Below are 18,740 nucleotides of genomic sequence, written 5' to 3'. Positions count from 1 at the left end.
CCTAGCAGGCAAAGCCCACTGAGGTATTCACTTCGTTTTTTTAGAAGCCACCTTGCCCGCAAATGACAGCTCAGCAAAGTGGCTTATCACGTATAAATTTATAGCAGCAAAAAATAACCCGAAATAATCTCAATGCATGGTCAGCTGCTACAACAACAACAACAACCGCCATTCGCCACTAAGTGGCGGTGACGTCACCACGGCGCCTTGTGCCAGGCTACGTGCGCTTCAAGTGCCGGACGCCTGTTAGCAGGAAGTCACGGGACAGACCCAGGTGCCATAGGTTGACTGAGCGAAATGACTGGCCGATGCACCATGATCAGCAAGCACACACACATACACATTTAGCACCGAACCCGAGGTAGGTCCGATACAACCCCGTCGTCGCCCTACACACTTCGCACCTAACAACGCTTTTGGAGACCGTGATTAGGCGACTCGTAAACTGCCCCACGCCTGTCGCGGCCAAACGCGCGGTGATGCTTCGTCCTCTTTAGTTGTTTTTATTGTCCTTCATATCTGGCGACGAAAACCAATCACGTGGTAGGTGTCCGAGATGGGGGGGGGTTGTGTGTGTGTTAGTTTTATTTATTTCATTTATTTATTTCAGTTTTAGCTATATGATGGTTGGCACAGCACGCGAGGGGGTGGGTGGTCAGCAGCACGCCCGGCTGCATTTGTCTCCCCATTGGAGAATGTTTATTACCCACCGCACCAGTTTCAGTTTTCAGTTTCATTTATTTGGTACAGCCCTGTGAGCCATTCGGCTCTTGAATCGGGTGCAACCGCAACAAACAAAAAAACAAAAGCACGAACAAGAAAAACATCATATTCTTAGTTCTTTCGGTAAAGTCACGTTGAAGGGAAACAACAAAAGAATAATATATATAAAATATATACGTGACTTTACCGAAAGAACTAAGAATATGAATTACTGCAGTCACGAAAGCTTTAAATCAAAAGAAAAACATTTTAAAGTGACTACGTGTCACGGCGCTTCTCTAAATTGAAGCACTTTGAACTCCTCGTGTGCACGCCAATCATTCAAATGCCAAATCGCCACGTGCGCACGCTGCATTCAGAAATGAGGCGTGAAAAAATAAGATGTTGCAGGAGGCGTTTGAGATTGGAGACACTGCTGGGGACAATCTCCCACAAAAGCAGCTCCTGCGACCGCACACCTGACTCGGCAGCTCTGAATAAGATGTCGTACAGGCAGACAGACAGCTTCCATTGTACGAACGAAGCCAACTCGCCTGCGTGCAGTTAAACTACGATTAAATATCTTTTTTTTACCAGGTAAGGCCCGCTGAGCTATATAGCTCTTTTTTCCAGAAGCTACCTGGACACAAATGATAGTTCAACGAAGTGGCTTATCGTGTGGAAATTTATAGCAGCCAAATAGTTTACATTCACGTTGACTCTAAACGTGGTGGGGGGGGGACCAGGAGAAAAATCCACGCGATCAAGGGGCGAACACGCAAACTCCAAATATACAGCAGCAGGCGTCAGGGTCGGGATCGAACCCACGACCTCCTGTTTACCAGGCGAGGTAGTTAACATCTCCTAGCCACCGTGATGATGATGAGAGAGACACGCAAACTCCAAATATACAGCAGGCGTTAGGATCGGGATAAAACCCATGACCTCCTGTCTCTCAACTGGTGTGAATGTGCATCTGGCGTGAGTGTACGTGCAAGTCAGAGCCTGGGTATGGCAGGGTATACCATTTAAAACAAAGTACGATCGTGTCAAAGAACTCGCAACATGCATAGTACGTCACTTTTTTGAAGACTTGTATTTGTGATAACGTGGAATAAAAATAAATACATTGTTTATCAATGACCTCCGTGGAGTTTGATTGCGATCTCGTCAGGTGTGGCCTGCTTTTTTCTCTCCAGGCATTCCAGTTCTCTCCCATGTGCAAAAAAATCACAACTGGCCCATAATCTCGTGCACGCGTGTGTTGATACTCCGCATGGGGTTTTCCGGGTAAAGGTGGCAGTCTCTCTCTGAGCCTTCATTGAAAACGCCACATTACCATGGCGGGGTCGTGTATATCCATAGGATGGCCACTGCTGACTTGCCAAAACCTCAACACATTTGTCAACAACACTGTGGCCTTAAAGAGGAAAAAATACAGCCCGTGTTATTACCGAATTTACACTTTCCTAATCGATACTCTACGTGTTTGCTTTATGCTGATGGGGTTTCTCCACTTACTCTTGTTTTTTTTTGCTATGGAAAGAGCGGAATGCGTTTCGTATTAAGCATTTAATAAACGAGCGCTGTTGTTCATTCAGCTCAAAACTTAGGACCGTAGCAGAACTCTCATCGCCTGGCATGAGCATTAAGCCTCTCATGCGTGCCCTGTAGGCCGTGAAATATGGACGGATAAATTATGATCATGCAAATTAGGTGTATCATGTCCAACTCAGGTTACTCTGGGCGTGTGCCAGCCCAGAAAACGATTCGATATAAATAATAGCGATTTCGATTACGACTTCATGCTGCATCCCGTGGACTTGAACCCGAGTCCAGGGGCTCAAAATGTAAAACAGAAACCACCGAAGCCACCTACATCAGCCTGCTCTCTGTCTCAATAACCTGCCCCGTGTCTCTCACAATGGCTCTGCCCTCCCATTCAATGCGCTGCCCTCTCTCTCTCTAAATGCCCCGCCCTCTCCCTTAATAGCTTTTCCTTCCGTCTCTCTCAATGCTCTGCCCTCTGGACAAGTACAGGGGCCACGATCCCGACTTGATCAATGCAATTGTGAACTCGTTGTCAGAAATCAAACACGAATCAACGATGCTGTTCAGAAACAAGCAGCATTGATTTCATATCAACGCTAATGTGGATGGGCGGTGTGTCAACGTTACGTCAACAGCACTTTCAGTACCAGTGTGTGAAGGTGTGATGAAGTGTGTATAGTGTGTGTGTGTGGTGCCCCCGCAGCGGAGCAGCTCAGCCGGCACTACCCCCTCCTTGTACCCCCCCCCCCCACGCACGCACGCCCCACTAAACACTCACATACACCCCCGTAGGGTCTCGAGGAGGGATCACCTGGTGCGATGGGTGTTCACCCGAGGACCCCATTAACAGGGACGTCCACGGTTTCCCCGGACCAGGAAATTGGCTGAGCCCCCCAGACCGGATTACATGGCGCCCCCCCCCCCCAAGAAGGGGGCATAGAGCTTTACAGGCCGGCCGCGGCGCCCCCCCCCCCCGCTCGTGGCGAGGGAGGGGGGATCGGCCCCACATAGTGGGGGGTGGGGGGGGCATTAGCCCCCACATATGTGTGTATGTGTAGAGCGGTAGTGTAGCGGTTAGCGCGCTGCGCTACTAATCCAGCGAGCCGATTTCGATTCCCGCTCACGGCCAACATATGGTGACGAATATCTGAACCGGTCCTGGGCCTCCCCTAGGTGGACTTAGCCTCAAGTGAGTACCTGGTGCGCTTTGTAAACATCGCCACTCGGGAGGCAAAGGCGGCCGGGCGTGGTGCTCGCCACCCACGCCCTCGTGTGCCGTGCTCGCTAACAGCACTTGCCCCAACAGTCTGTTAAGGCTATACGGGGGATCTTTGTCTTTGTTTATAAATAGGGTGCTACAAAAAAATGTTAACACTTAAATGGGACTATCGTTTTTAATGGAGAAAGAACGGACAATGCACTGCAACATGATAACAAATGTAATGTTAATAGCTTTAAAAAGTCAAAGAGTCTCCACTTGTTCGCCATCATCGTCAACACGTGCTTGGAATTTTCTCCAGGTGATCTCCAGAGCCCGGAGGCAGCAGCAGATTTATGATAATAATAATCATAGGGTTTTTCCCCTTTTTCTGGCAACAAAACTGAAACCTTTTTACAAGGATTCACGTCTGCATTAACCACAATACCTGCAGTGAAAATGCAAACAAAAAACATACTATGCACATTTCTTGTGATGTTGTTGCAAATTCTCGGAAGTGTTAACATTTGTTTAAGCACCCTGTTTATGGTGGCCTTGGTTCTGTGAACAAGTGTGTGCTCCAAACACCTGCAACAATAGCAGAACACGTACAGCGATGGGAATAATAGTCATCAAGGTGCACTGCACACTATTAACATTTGAAATTCTTACCTCGATGCATACTGCGGCGTGCACAACTGTTTCAGAGCAGCACTGGGGTGACCTTGTGTTGTCAATGCATCGTCGCGATCTCTCTCTCTAAAGAATACATTGCGATCCACTTTCATGGCCAGTAAATATTCTAAAGTGCGTGTCGGTTCGTCTTTGTACGTCTCGTGCATTGCGGAATATTAATATGGTTCAAAACTGTGGCTAAGATGATTAAACTCGAATGTCAATGAATGCTGAGCGGTGTGTTATCATTCTATTCGTATCTAATATTTATGGATGTCTGGTCTCTCTTTCAAACTAGAGATCGAGATAATGAGTCGTGAAAGTAATTACATCGCGAACAAAACTGTGCTACCCACTCCTAATGTTTGCAAAGTACTGTAGCTCTAATAATTTATGGGATCATCACCAACGTCAACATCATTCATTCAGTTAGACGCGAGATAGTTTATTTGTGTTGTTGACCGCTTTGGTTGCCGTGTTTTATTAAAATTAAGGTTGGTTCTAATGCTCCATTCCAATGCCATGTACAGGATGTTCCACGTGCGCTTTGAGTCATAACTGCAATTAAATCAACCGCACAATTCAATAACAAAATTACGGCGATAATCACTATCAGCAGCAGCCTGTGTTAATGCCAGTATGTATCATAATAATCTTGTTCAACATTACATAATCACGATCATCACCATTATCACTTGGCAAGACCCTCCTGAAAACAGAGGCTTGAGACCCAGCGTGCCTCTCCAGCGTAAATAAGCCTTAGAATAAAATAAAGAAATCATCATTAATTCAGCCGATGGCATGTATTTTTGGAGCAAGTATATTGTCAAATATTATTTCCTGCTATTCTCATTACTTATACTATTTCTATATTTTTTTTTCCCCATGCACATTCTCCACGATAGACGCTTGACGATTATTTAACCAGGGGTGCGTCCATCGAGAGAGCACACACGTTGGTGCTGCGCCGCGTCGTTCACGAGCCCAGAGAGTCCGGGCAAAATTAAAATAAGGTGACCTCTTGAAGCACGACATTCGTCCCACGTCTCAAAGACTGCCCATTGCCGTGAACAACGTCTCGGACCGCACACTCACACAAGGCAAGGTGTGAAAGCTACCCGTCTAAAATCGCGGCTCCCCAATGCTTGCTACCGTTCTGTGCGGTAGCCAACGTCAATTCCTCCGCTACGAGGGCCATTCACTGCAAGGACTCACAACGAGAGTCACGCATCGTGTGAAGGCTACCCCACAAGTGCCACTGTCTGTAACGGGTCGTAACCGACTGTTTTTTTTTTGGCACTTGCGAAATCCCACCGAAATGTTGACGCGAAGCGTCGCTTCATTAGTTGTTATTACAGAACTAGCTTTTTGCCCGTCCGAGGACGGGTGTGTATTGCAGTAAATCTGAAACTTGCAAGCGAAAAGCACAGACCGCGACGTGATATATTCATTGCAATCAATTCGTGTGCAGTTTGTAAGGGCGCGGTGACACAGACTTATTTGAAGGTTACAATCCCTTGTTCATCATGACGTCCTTTTTACTTCTATGTCTCAACAACAGCGTCACGGAGATCACGTGACGTGGGGGTTCTTGCCTTTGTAGTGAGGGTTGTCAGTTGGCGCTGAGGAGGGGGGAGGAGGCGCCTCGCCCCCCACCCCTCCCCCCATGTGGAGTGACGTCAGCCGCTAATAAATATTAATAGAGGGGGGGGTGTCCATGTGGAGTGACGTCACCTGTTCACTATTATTAATGAGGGGGGCTGTTCGATGTGGAGTGACGTCACCCGCTCATCATTACTAATGAGGGGGGCTGTTCGATGTGGAGTGACGTTACCCGCTCATGATTATTAATGAGGGGTGGGGCTGTGTCCATTTGGAGGGCGTCACCTGCTCATGGATATTAATTAGGGGGGATGGTCGATGTGGAGTGACGTCACGAGCGTTAAGGACATTCCTGGGTGATTGTAGTAGGTATGACCGACGTATGTTAGTGTCTTCCCAATGGAAGGAAATCCATGACATATCTCATCAATGAAATACTGATGGTCGTCTTCCACATCGGCTTTGTCTGAGAGTCGCCACCTTAACTCTGGCCCGAGACAATTCCTCTGTGTCTCTGCGTAGCGTGTGTGTTCAACTTCCTTTCAAATGCATCTCTTCTGAAATGAGAATAAAGGTGGCCCTGACCCATTAGTGAAAATCCCACATTAATATGGTTGGTGCCGTTCCCTCCGTAGGTACCACTTCCCACAAAGTGGTACTTTCTAAATTGACGCCAGAGAGATGATGGGCCAAACTAACCACCGACCTACAATTAAACTCAAGGACTGTAGATTGTGAGTGAAGTGCTCGAAACATCTGGATGGAACTTAACTGCAGTAATCTGCTAAACAACACGAGACAATACAGTGTAGTACTCTACTTGAATGTGCTGCCCCTTCTCCTGGATTGTGTGTGCTGGGATAATATAATGTGTGTAGCACTGCATTGCGTTGTGTCATTGCTATATCCCACGTGCATTTTTTTTACCTTTCTCATATATACATTAGCGTCTGCATGCTACGTTGGTTGTAACTTTATTAGCACGGATTTGCGAGCATTGAAACCCACGGAATCTTCAGAACTCTCCTCGTCTTGGTACCTTGACGCGGGGTGTCAAAACGTATCAAGGATACGAGCCGGGCCTTTGGGCTCTTGGCAAACGCAATTTTATATTCGGTTTCGCCAACGTTGAACGAGGAATACGTTCACGCGTGGGGCGCACGTGCCAAGGCAAGGATGCTCCGTTTTGCAAGGCGTTCTACAGGAGTGCCGAAGCGCTGGGAGGCTTGCCGCATTACACGTGTCAGGGTAGTTCGTTGTGTCGACTAAATTGCTGGAGGGGGGGGAGGGAGTAGTGCACAAAAAGCGAGGAGAGACGAGCCGCTGTATTTTGCTGGGAAGTGCAGAGATTCATCTTCTTTGGTTCTTTCGGTAAAGTCACGTAGAATGAGAATAAAGTAATAAAATAATAAAATAAAATAACACAATTAAAATGTATTCTCATTCTACGTGACTTCACCGAAAGAACCAAAGAAGATGAATCCTTGCAGTCGCGAAAGCTTTAAATCGAAACAAAGTGCGGAGATGTTTGCCATCTCAAGGAGCGTCAATCACCAGGCGAACTCCGGTCACCCTTGAAAGCAGCAGCAGCAGCGGCGGCAGCGGCGGCAGCGGCGGCGGCTTTTGGCTGAGAACGTCGAACAAAGGCAGTGGTCACCGCATCGGGGTGCTTTCACACCCCCGTTCGGAACGCTCTTCCATTGCGATATTCGGAAGCCACTGGAGCAATGCACTTTTACATCAAGATTGAAAACTCACTTTTTCATTTTTTTTCCCCAACTGCCTTTTGTGTTTAGTTTGTTGTCCTTCCTCGGCACCGCCAATTAGCAGGGTTGGCTACGTACGGTGCGAAAGAAGTTCAACACAGAGTACAGTATATTCTACTACGCATGTTGTTTAACATAACGCGATTGAGTGAACAGAACTACGTCGCGCGAGCAAGGATTAAGGGGTCGTATGGCTGCATCAGCGTAGCATCGCACAAGGCGGGATGCATCGCACAAGGCGAGATGCTTCCCACGCGTCTCAGTCTTTGTTCAGCCTGCACACGCATCTCACGTGTGCTTTACCCTATATACTATATTATTTATTTTGCACGTGATTTTCCAATACCGCGGTGGTCTTCAGGAACGCAACTAGCACCGCGTTATAGGAGAACGGACTGTGCGTGCGTCTCATATTCGAAATCTGAAATACAACGCTTACATTTATCCGACGCATTTTTTAATCCAGGTGGTCCTGCGGAAGATTGCGACTCCGAGTCCTGCCTGGTACGACGACAGCGCAGCCCATCACGCTCTCTGATGTTGATAAAGTGATCAAACGTTCTGTGGCGAGTGAACAGGGAATGAATAGGGCCGGAGCCCGCCGTGTAAATGTGGATTCTTTTTTTTTTACTACTCGCTCAGGGCAGCAGTCGGAGATGAGCACTCGCTCGTCGCTCGTGTTAGTAAGAGGATGGTCACTTTCAGAATGATCCTTCTCGACGCGATCGCTACAAGACTGCAGCTGATGTGGGGGACGTCGGCATAGTTTGACAATTTCCCAATTTACCCCCAACAATGAAACGACAAATAAACATTCGCCGAGATGAGAGTCCGGGTCGTTGACTTATCGAGAAGCTTTATACAGCCTCGTGAATGATTTACAGGCGTAATGATAATTTAAAGCTTCACTGATTGTCCAGAATTGCTTAGAAGATTCCTGGAGGATGGCCAATTCCAAATCTACGACACTTGGCAAGTCCCAGTGGTCTTCTGAGATCTCGTGAGTTAGTTTGCAGTTCACCGTACTTAGCCAACCGTGCTAATTAAATGTGCGGAGAATCTTGTAAAGCACAGTCATTAACCTATAAATGTATGATAGAGATACCGAAATGCACACACCACGCATCTTTGCAGGTATTTGATTGTACTTTCAAAAGAACAGTACTTACCCCTGTATCTTTATGATTATCTGTGTATCTCTATGTATCTTTGCGACGTCTATTTGGGTTTACTATATTGTCTATCGTTTAGGTCGTCACTGTGGTTCGTCTTTAATTTTGACATTGACGAAGAAGATGTATCTGTATGTATGTTGAACTTGTGGGGAGCGGTAGTGTAGTGGTTTATCGCGCTGCGCTACGAACCTAGTAAACCGGGTTCGATTCTCGCTCACAGCCAACACCAGTGAAGATTATCTGGACGGTTCTGGGCCTCCCCTAGGTCGACTCAGCATCAAATGAGTAGCTGGTGCGGTGTGTAAACATCGCCACTAGGGAGAAAAAGACGGCCGGGGGTGGAGCTGGCCACCCACCCCCTCGTGTACCGTGCCGGCCTTCATAGGTGCTCGCTAACAGCCCTTGCCCCCCTACAGTCTGTTAAGTCTATACGGGGTATCTTTGTCTTTGCTGAACTTCGGAGGTCCAGCGAAGATGAACAACCGAGACACACATATCAGTTCGAAAGAAATTACTTTTCAACCCAGATTATTTAAAAGTACGTAGCTCCAGTGGCTTCTTAATATCGGAAAGGAAGAGCGTTCCAGACGGCCGCAGAAGCGCGTCTGAGAGCGCCGCGCGACGATGCCGTAACCGCCGTCTTTGTTCGATGGCTCGGCCGCAATCCGACGTCGCCGCCGCTGCTGCTGATGGAAGTTCGCGTGAGATGCGTGTACCGCCGGGCCTGCTGGTGACGGTGTTCTCGTGCGCTTGATGGCACAACCGCCAGATCGTCTCGCTGGGCTCTCTCGCACCCCCCCCCCCCACCCCGCGAGCCCGTCGTGTGTCGTCGCGTTGTGTAAAAAGGCCACGTGCTTGCCAAGAACGTTAATAATACGCGCCACGTTGCCTGCACGTGTGCCAAGCGCACGCCCGTTTGAGACGAGTGGGCGTCGTGTTTAAAAAAAAACACCCCACCGATTAACCCCCCCCCCCCGACAAGAAGCGAGAAGTGAATTTTGAAAAATCGTCTTCAAATAGAGAACGCAATGCGATACGCGTACACCTGTGCAGAACTCTCGATACAGAAAGAGCACGCACTGATTTTAATCCTTCAGCCTAATGGATTTCCATATTTATAAAATATATATATATCTTATTATTACTACCCAAAGTAAAGTGGGTCTCAAGTCGGAGTGTCTCCCTGCTCCAACGAGGAATGCCTCGGTGGTCATCTCCGTAATTGAGCCAAGTGGTGGAAGCTCCACGTTCACATGACGGGCAGGTGCAGTCTGTCCCACTGGTCGTGTTATAGTAAACGAAATTCACTCGCACAGCGCTCTGGACCCGTGGAGGAGCGGTGGCGCAGTGGTTAGACGCACAGCGCTCTGGACCCGTGGAGGAGCGGTGGCGCAGTAGTTAGACGCACAGCGCTCTGAACCCGTGGAGGAGCGGTGGCGCAGTGGTTAGACGCACAGCGCTCTGAACCCGTGGAGGAGCGGTGGCGCAGTGGTTAGACGCACAGCGCTCTGAACCCGTGGAGGAGCGGTGGCGCAGTGGTTAGACGCACAGCGCTCTGAACCCGTGGAGGAGCGGTGGCGCAGTGGTTAGACGCACAGCGCTCTGAACCCGTGGAGGAGCGGTGGCGCAGTAGTTAGACGCACAGCGCTCTGAACCCGTGGAGGAGCGGTGGCGCAGTGGTTAGACGCACAGCGCTCTGAACCCGTGGAGGAGCGGTGGCGCAGTGGTTAGACGCACAGCGCTCTGAACCCGTGGAGGAGCGGTGGCGCAGTGGTTAGACGCACAGCGCTCTGAACTCGTGGAGGAGCGGTGGCGCAGTGGTTAGACGCACAGCGCTCTGGACCCGTGGAGGAGCGGTGGCGCAGTGGTTAGACGCACAGCGCTCTGGACCCGGCTACCCAAGAGGTTTTTGATTCTCGGCTCACAGTCAACATCATTGGCGAGTGAGATATCTGCACCCGAACCCCGACAACCCCCCCCCCCCACCGCTTCACAAGCCAGAGTGGTCAAATATGGGTAACATTCCACCATGACCCACACGGTGAGTTGTCAAGGAGCTTAAATTACGTTTCTTCTTGTCATTATTCAGGAGATGCCGCATGCGCACGCCATACGCATCGAGGCTGTCCGTATCAACACGTGTTCAATGCGTTCGCCGCATTCCAGTTGAAATGCGCCTGATCACGACAAACCGAGGCGGGGGGGGGGGTGGTGGGGGACACAGCGACGCCGTCAAGTCCGAGTCGCGTTGCTTTCAGCACAACGCTTGCAAGGGGCATCAGCGGAACTGTAGATCAGAGAGACCGCCCAACTAGGGCTGGCCGAACAGGCTGTTGATGGGGTCAATGTGCTCAGTTGGCACTTGAGTTCAACGCGGAGCTGCAATGCCGTTACAACCCACGGAATAATCTCTCACTTGATACGTTTCGGAATGCTGCTCGGGGCTGGTTTGGAGTAATAATTGTCGACGTAAGGCACTACCACTAAGACTACGACGCGTGGCTATCCATAAATATCCTTAAATATTGCACTCTATATCCCTATAATCCTACGGAGAGGTTTATATTGTTTTAATCAGAAAGTTGCATGCACGCACCGTTGCTGTCGGTATGATGAGGACGAAAAAAGGCGCGTGGTATTGCTGTGGTTATTATGTACACCCGAAGCAATGCCCAAGGGCGGACGATGGAGTCGATCCGTGCCCTTCCGGCACAAGGCGCGTTGCCGCTGGGGCCGCTTCTCAGCCTCACCGATCGCAGTTCCAATGCCGAAGTCAACAACACAACGCAGTGGAGACGACACACACGCACACAACGAGACACACACACAACGAGACACACACACAACGAGACACACACAACGAGACACACACACAACGAGACACACACACAACGAGACACACACACAACGAGACACACACACAACGAGACCACACACACAACGAGACACACACACAACGAGACACACACACAACGATAATAACGAGACCACGCACACAACGAGACACACCGTCAACGAGAATAACGAGACACACACACAACGATAATAACGAGACACACACAACGAGACACACACAACGAGACACACACACAACGAGACCACACACACAACGAGACACACACACAACGAGACCACACACACAACGAGAACAACACGGGACAGCCGAATTGTTCTTGAGGCTACGCTCTCTCTCTCTCTCGATCTCTCTCCGGTTTAATTCATGGTCGATGTTATATTACACGTTACGTGAAAATAATTGCAGAAAGTTGCGCACGTGTATTGTTTTAGCAGCGTGGTGGTGCTGTCACAGCAAGGCAACGGGTCCATTGACGCTGCCTCGATTCGAGAAGCGGAAAAGCAAGTCCGCTTGAAGCAATGACGCTCCACGAAGACGGCGCGATGTGGGTAAACAATATTGCTCCTTCCGACGAACGTGGTCCCGTGGTTGATACGGAGTGCTCAGGCCGAGAACAGCTGCTGATGCAGCAGAATTTGTTGAACAAGCCTGCCTCTTGCATGCCGATGAGACTTGGGCGATCAAAACCAGTCCAAACCGAGCTGGCTTGCTTAGTTAAACAAATGACGCTTGATAACATATATTTTTTTAAACACAATCGGTGGGTGGACGATTATACAGAATTTGTTTAAACTGTGTGAAACGAAAAGTATTTCTGCGTTATAGGCACTCATCTGCCTCAATGGGCGATTCACAAATACGGAGGGCGTCACAGCCACACGCACACACACAAAACAAAGATCCCCGGTATAACCCGAACAGACTGTTGGGGCAAGTGATGTTAGCGAGCACCTATGAAGGATTGAACGGCACACGAGGGGGTGGGTGGCCAGCAACATGCTTGGCCGCCTTTGTTTCCCCAGTGACGATGTTTTTACGCACCGCACCAGGTACTCATTTGAGGTTCAGTAGAGGAGGCCCAGGACCGGTGCAGATAATCGTCACTGATGTTGGCCGTAAGCGGGAATCGAACTCGGATGGCCAGATTCTTAGCGAAGCGCGCTAACCGCTACACTACCGCTCCACACACACACAGTCGGTCACAGCCACACACACACAGCCACACACACAGTCGGTCACAGCCACACACACACAGCCACACACACAGTCAGTCACAGCCACACACACACAGCCACACACACAGCCACACACACACGGCCACGCACACACAGTCAGTCACAGCCATACACACACAGCCACACACACAGCCACACACACACAGTCAGTCACAACCATACACACACAGCCACACAACAACACACACAGTCAGTCACAGCCACACAACAACACACACAGTCAGTCACAGCCACACACACACAGCTACACAACAACAACACACACACAGTCAGTCACAGCCATACACACACAGCCACACAACAACAACACACCCACAGTCAATCACAGCCACACACACACAGCCACACACACACAGCCATGCACACACACACTCCGGAGGACGTCATAGCCACACGCACACAGCCACAGCCACACACACAACCACGGCCACACACACAGCCACACGCACACAGCCACACACACACAGCCACGGCCACACACACACACAGCCACACGCACACACTCCGCTACTCCTGACGCAATGATCTGGATCATCATCCTCGATGTAACATCACGGTCGTTGCTCCACACTCGTGTTTTTCACTCATTTTCAGTGGAGGCGGTGGGGGGGGGGCACTTTCGCCGCTAAAACATCATCGGTGCGAGGGGCCGCGACACATTTGACAGCATCACGTGGTGCTGTCACGCGTTGTTGTGCGCATTTTCGGGGGCCGCACGTCAGGGGCCGCGCTGAAGGCCACCAGGGGTCGCCAGCGGCCCGCGGGCCTTGCAACGAAGAGCGCCGCTCTACGTCGACAGAGGCCATACGGCGAAGTACCGCGTGAATCGCGGTGTTCCCATTGTTGTTTAAGTCGCGGTGGCCAACGTGGCTGAGCAGCCCTGGGGCGTCCACACGCTCAGCACACGACCTCGAAATCTCACTGCACCTGCCAGGAGCGTGACTGGTGTGAGAGCAGGCGGTGCCTTGAGCCCCCCCTGATGGCCAAAGCTTCGAGTCGGGGCCCCCTCGACATCCACCACCACGATATATGTTTTCAAAGAACAGTGGAAAATAACAAAATCGTATTTTAAACGAGGTTTAAAAAAAATGAAACGTTTTCATTTACGTTAGAATTTTATTAGAGCACAGTAACGTAACATTGCGAAGAGCTTTTAGGGGCTGCGATTTTTGCGAAGACGAAGCGGCCCCCACAGCGTTAAATGTTCGAGACCGTGAGCGTAACGACGATGTGATTAGGGCAAGTGGAGCCAGCGATATTTCGTAGCCTCGCGGGTGCCACCGTGCGAGGCACATCAAATAATGGGGGGGGGGGGGGGGGGGCCCGACCTGACCGATCGCCGCACCCCTCCGCCACTGCCACCTGCCTTCAAAAATGCGCGGTGAGAGGCTCGCTGACTCTTTTTTTTAAATGAAACTCCGAAAAAAAACGCGAGCACGGACTTCGACTCGAGAACGAGAGCGTCTTTGTAGTTGTTCGCCGTGGAAAAGTTCGCGCGGCGTTTTATTATTATATTTGTTATTCTAGAACAAATCCGATTGTCTCTCTCCCATCGCTCCTCGTTAACAGGCTCATTAGGGACAATCGTCTCGTCAAGACTGCCGACCTGCACTGATGCACACGTGCCGTTGTCATCAAAGGAACGCGAGCATTTGTTATCGTTGTTAGAACTGGTCGGTTGGTGACCTCTGGTTAGAATGTTCAACCTATCATCTCTTGAGAGAGGGGGAGGGGGGTCGATAAAAAAACATATTTATCACTTTGTATTTACTGTATGTAGGTTGAACTTCTTTAGCACCGTGCATAGCCAACCATGCTAATCGGAAAGTATCCGATGGACGACCTAATCCTGTCATAGGAATGTGGACAGTTGTACACCACTTCTCTGAGGTTTGCCACCGATTGAGATCATCGCATTCCACACCGATTTGAGCAAGAACACGGCTGATTTTTGTTTTTACTTTTTCTGCTATAATTAAGTTCACCCAACCACACCGCGATAACTGAAATAAATACTCGCGTGCGTCAATGGTAGAGATACAACCGTGATGACCGACAGATGACAGTGATGACGGCGATTGATGGATGATAATGTTGATGATAACTGATGGATGGCGAATGACAATGATGAATGGCTTATTGATGGCGATAATGATTGATGTAAGATGAGGATCACTGATGGGAGGACGAAAGATGACTGATAATGAAATATGATTATTACTGACGAATGGCGATAAACAGCACGATGATCGTCACAATAACAAATACAAAGGTCCCCCGTATAGCCTCAACAGACTGTTGGGGCAAGTGCGCGTGCACACACACGCACGCGCACGCGCGCGCGCGAGCCGTCTACGTGCCTGCGGGTCCGCTGGCTCTCTCGCCGGCCGGAGGAGGCACGCGCCATGCACGGAGCGGACGCTAAAAATCCTCAGATGCCTTGGTCGTAGTCAACGTCGCGGCAGATGTACCACAGGATCACGTAGAGGATGAGCAGAATTGCGAAGAGGAAGAGACCCACGAGGATGGCCTTGCTAACGGGCGACAGGAAGGAGTGCATGGCGGGCCTGCGTGCAGGAAGCCCCAGAGGCGCCTCTCTCTGTCTCGCATCCTCGCCCCCCCGGGCACGCGAAAGAAAGCGCTCCGTGTCCCCGCACCCCCCAGTGAGCAGCGTCGCACGCACCGGGGCTGCTTTATATACTGCAGCAGCAGCGGCGGCGGCGGCAGCAGCGGCAGCGAGCGACTGCGATGGTAGTGGTGGTGGTGGTGCCGATAGTGGTTGGTTTGGGGTGGGTGGGTGGGAGGTAGCGAGAGAGATAGAGGCGAGGAGGGGTGGGGGAGCGGAGGGATGAGGGTGGTGGTGGTGGTGGTTGGCTCGGCTAGGGCGTGGAGTGACATTAGTATGCTCCATGTGCTCAGAGCCGCGCGCATCGAGCCTCCTCCGTTCCTCGGCCGGTTGGATGGCGGTGTCCTGCGTGCGCACTGCACCTGTGCGTGCGCACGCGCAATCCACAAGTTGTGGTGGGGAGGCGGAGGGGGGTGTACAACACGTATGGTGTTGTTTCCATGAGCGACTCGTACTACCGACGACACCCTAACGCGTTCCAACCCGTGCGTCAATGTCCACCCGCGTTTCTCGCTCTCTCGCTCACTCTCTCTCTCTCAACCCGTGGAGCGTGCCCCAGGCAGTCCGCCTGCCCCGGTGTGGCCGGGGGCTCACGCCGAGCCAGCGGCGCGCTCACGAGCATTCGAGGACGACTCGTCCGCCCCCGGGGACGACTCGTCCCGTCCGCACGCGGGCACGAGCTGTGATGACGCCCACCGCGCGGCACTTCGTGGTTTGACTCCGCGGTGACGCAGAGTACACCCGGAGGCAGTAACCACAAGGGACGGCCCGCCACGTGGAATTGATCAAGGATGTGGGTGGCTGGTGGTGGTGGTTGTTTTGGTCATGAAACGCGTTTGTTGTCGATGTCAACTTAATTTCGTGGTCGGTGGTGCACTGTGGACGCCGGATATCCGAGTTCGATTTCCCAGCCACAGGCTGCCAGTGGGAAAGATATATCTTAAGTAGGGTTGCGTTAACGTACATTATTTTGTTTGTAGTTGTTTTTGCCTTCAAGGTAACCGCGTTGAGAAAAAAAAACCGGGTAAGAAAGCGTTACCGGTCTGTGGCACGTCTCTAAACATCTGGAGCAATAGACGTCGCGTGTATTGCTCACAGTGGTGTGCCGGTCAGCACTTCGCTGGACTTGCAACACAGACGGTCACCAATTGGATTCCGTTTCCCGGTCCGGCAGCTGAAACAATGTAAAAAAAAAGTTTCCTAAATTCGCCAACACAAAAACCCATGGGGCCCATTTAAAGATAATATGCTCGACTATTAATGTGCTTACAATTATAACAAAGTGCGTGTCAGCGAATCAAATAAATTAATTGCGAGTATACCCTTGCGAACGGTTTTTTTTTGCGTGTATCTGAATGGATGAGAAGAGAAAGAGCGTGTTAATTAATGACACGTACAAGCACAATTACACTAATTTCCTTTTGTCAATTCACTCCTGGACGAAGGTCTCCCCAGGCCACGTGAGTCATGGGTGTTGTGTGACTATACAGCACCACGCCGGTCAGTGCGGCTTAGTATCAAGAGGAGTTGAGATGTAACTCGCCACTGATGTGAGCCGTGGCCAAAAATCGAACTCGGGTATGCGAATCGTGGCGCCACCGCTCCACCACACAAGACAAGCGGAATGGGGAAATTACGTTGCATGTAGTCCTAATTATCGTTAATGGGAGATTAATGAGGCCGGGTTGGGTGATTGTGTGTGTGGCCCATATGCACGACAGTTTACCAATACCCGCACCTTCGATGAGCACGGTTGCTTATGCACGGTGCGAAAGAAGTTCAACATACATCCTGACATGAGTGGGTCCGGGGTCTGGGGCCCAGGGTCTCAGGGTTTGACGTCCAGAGGCTATATAATGGGCACAATATGAAGTCAGCGTGTCATTTGCAATTAGGCCGTTTGTTATGCACTTATTAAAGTGTTTTGTGGGTGTTTGTGTGTTTGTGTCTGTGTTTGTGTGTGTGTTTGTGTGTGTGTTTGTGTTTGTGTGTGTGTTTGTGTGTGTTTGTGTGTGTGTGTGTTTGTGTGTGTGTTTGTGTGTTTGTGTGTGTATGTGGCGCTGCAAGGATGGGTAGTGGTCGCGGGTTGCTGAGGGGATGAAGTCTGCCTCAAGTGGCCGGCGATCACAAATCTCTATTTAACTTCATCAAAAAAGTAACCTGCAGCGCCACACCTATTACCATCATTAGGGGAAAAAACGGTGATCCAATTTTTGACCCCTAGGAACAGGTTTGCAGATTTGCTGAGCATTTCTGTGAGGTCCTGGGGGAGGGGAAACCCCTCAGCCAGGAAAACATCGTGGCACAAAGTGGGGATGACCCTGCTAAGGCTGCGGTGCCTCAAATATTGGAAGAAGTCACCCCCTGTGAGTGGCTGGCTGAGGTGCCATCTGTTGAGGAAGTACTGAAGGCGATCCGGAGTCTGAGACCAGGAAAGGCACTGGGCAGAGATGAACTCCCAAGCGAAATGCTGAGGGAGGGTGGCGTTTGTGCACAGACTGCCCTTCATGACATCATAACAACAGTCTGGACCACTAGACGGGTTCCGCAGGATTGGAAGGATGCCCTGGTGGTCCCCCTCTTTAAGAAGGGGGACCGCACAGACTGTAACAACTACAGGGGAATCTCACTCCTCAGTGTGCCGGGAAAGGTCCTGGCAAGGATTATTCAACATCGCCTTGCCAGGCACGCTGAGGAGAGGCTTGCGGAGCCCCAATGCGGTTTCAGGAAAGGGCGATCCTGCACAGATGCCATTTTTTCTGTCCGTCTGCTACAGCAGAGGTTTAGGGAATTCCAGCAAGACCTACAGCTCTGCTTTATTGACCTGGTCAAGGCCTATGATACCATCAGTAGGCCTGGGCTCTGGGTTGTTCTTCGTGCTTTTGGAGTCCCTGACCCTCTGCTCACGATCATTATGGACTTTCATGATGGTGAGCGGACCCGGGTAAAACTACGTGGCCGGGAGTCAGAGCCATTCCCTGTACACCTTGGGGTGCGACAGGGATGTCCTCTGGCTCCCACATTATTTAACATTTATTTTGACCACGTAGTTCGTGAAGCCTTCAATAGCTGTAGCGGGAGAATCTCCATTTGGTACAGATATAATGGAAGGCTGATCGATGCCCGGGTGCGGTCAATGGATGGCTCCCTATTGCTCAACCACGTTATGTATGCCGATGATTTGGTAATAGCTGCTCATTCAGAGGAGGAGTTGGAGACACTGCTGCTGAGACTGGAGCGTGCCACTAAGAGATGGGGCCTTACCATCAGCCCCACCAAAACTAAGCACCTGCCTGGGTATTTTGTACCATCGGACACTCCACCCCCACAACTCCCAATCGGTGATGGGGCAG

At 50.6% G+C, this 18,740-nt stretch overlaps 1 long non-coding RNA gene across 1 annotated transcript in view; it reads right to left on the bottom strand.

Annotated features, from left to right (window-relative positions):
• LOC142925089 (uncharacterized) overlaps nt 1-16,654 on the bottom strand; it is a 62,409-nt gene extending 45,755 nt beyond the window's left edge. The window contains exon 1 of the long non-coding RNA XR_012942191.1: nt 15,122-16,654. This is a non-coding gene — a long non-coding RNA (uncharacterized LOC142925089). The remainder of the gene's footprint in view (nt 1-15,121) is intronic.
• Nucleotides 16,655-18,740: the final 2,086 nt, after the last annotated feature.

This window comes from Petromyzon marinus, chromosome 18 (genome assembly GCF_048934315.1).
Source record: "Petromyzon marinus isolate PM22_M1 ecotype Great Lakes invasive population chromosome 18, UKy_Petmar_22M1.pri1.0, whole genome shotgun sequence".
Taxonomy (NCBI): domain Eukaryota; kingdom Metazoa; phylum Chordata; class Hyperoartia; order Petromyzontiformes; family Petromyzontidae; genus Petromyzon; species Petromyzon marinus.
This window is presented reverse-complemented; position numbering and strand designations above follow the sequence as displayed.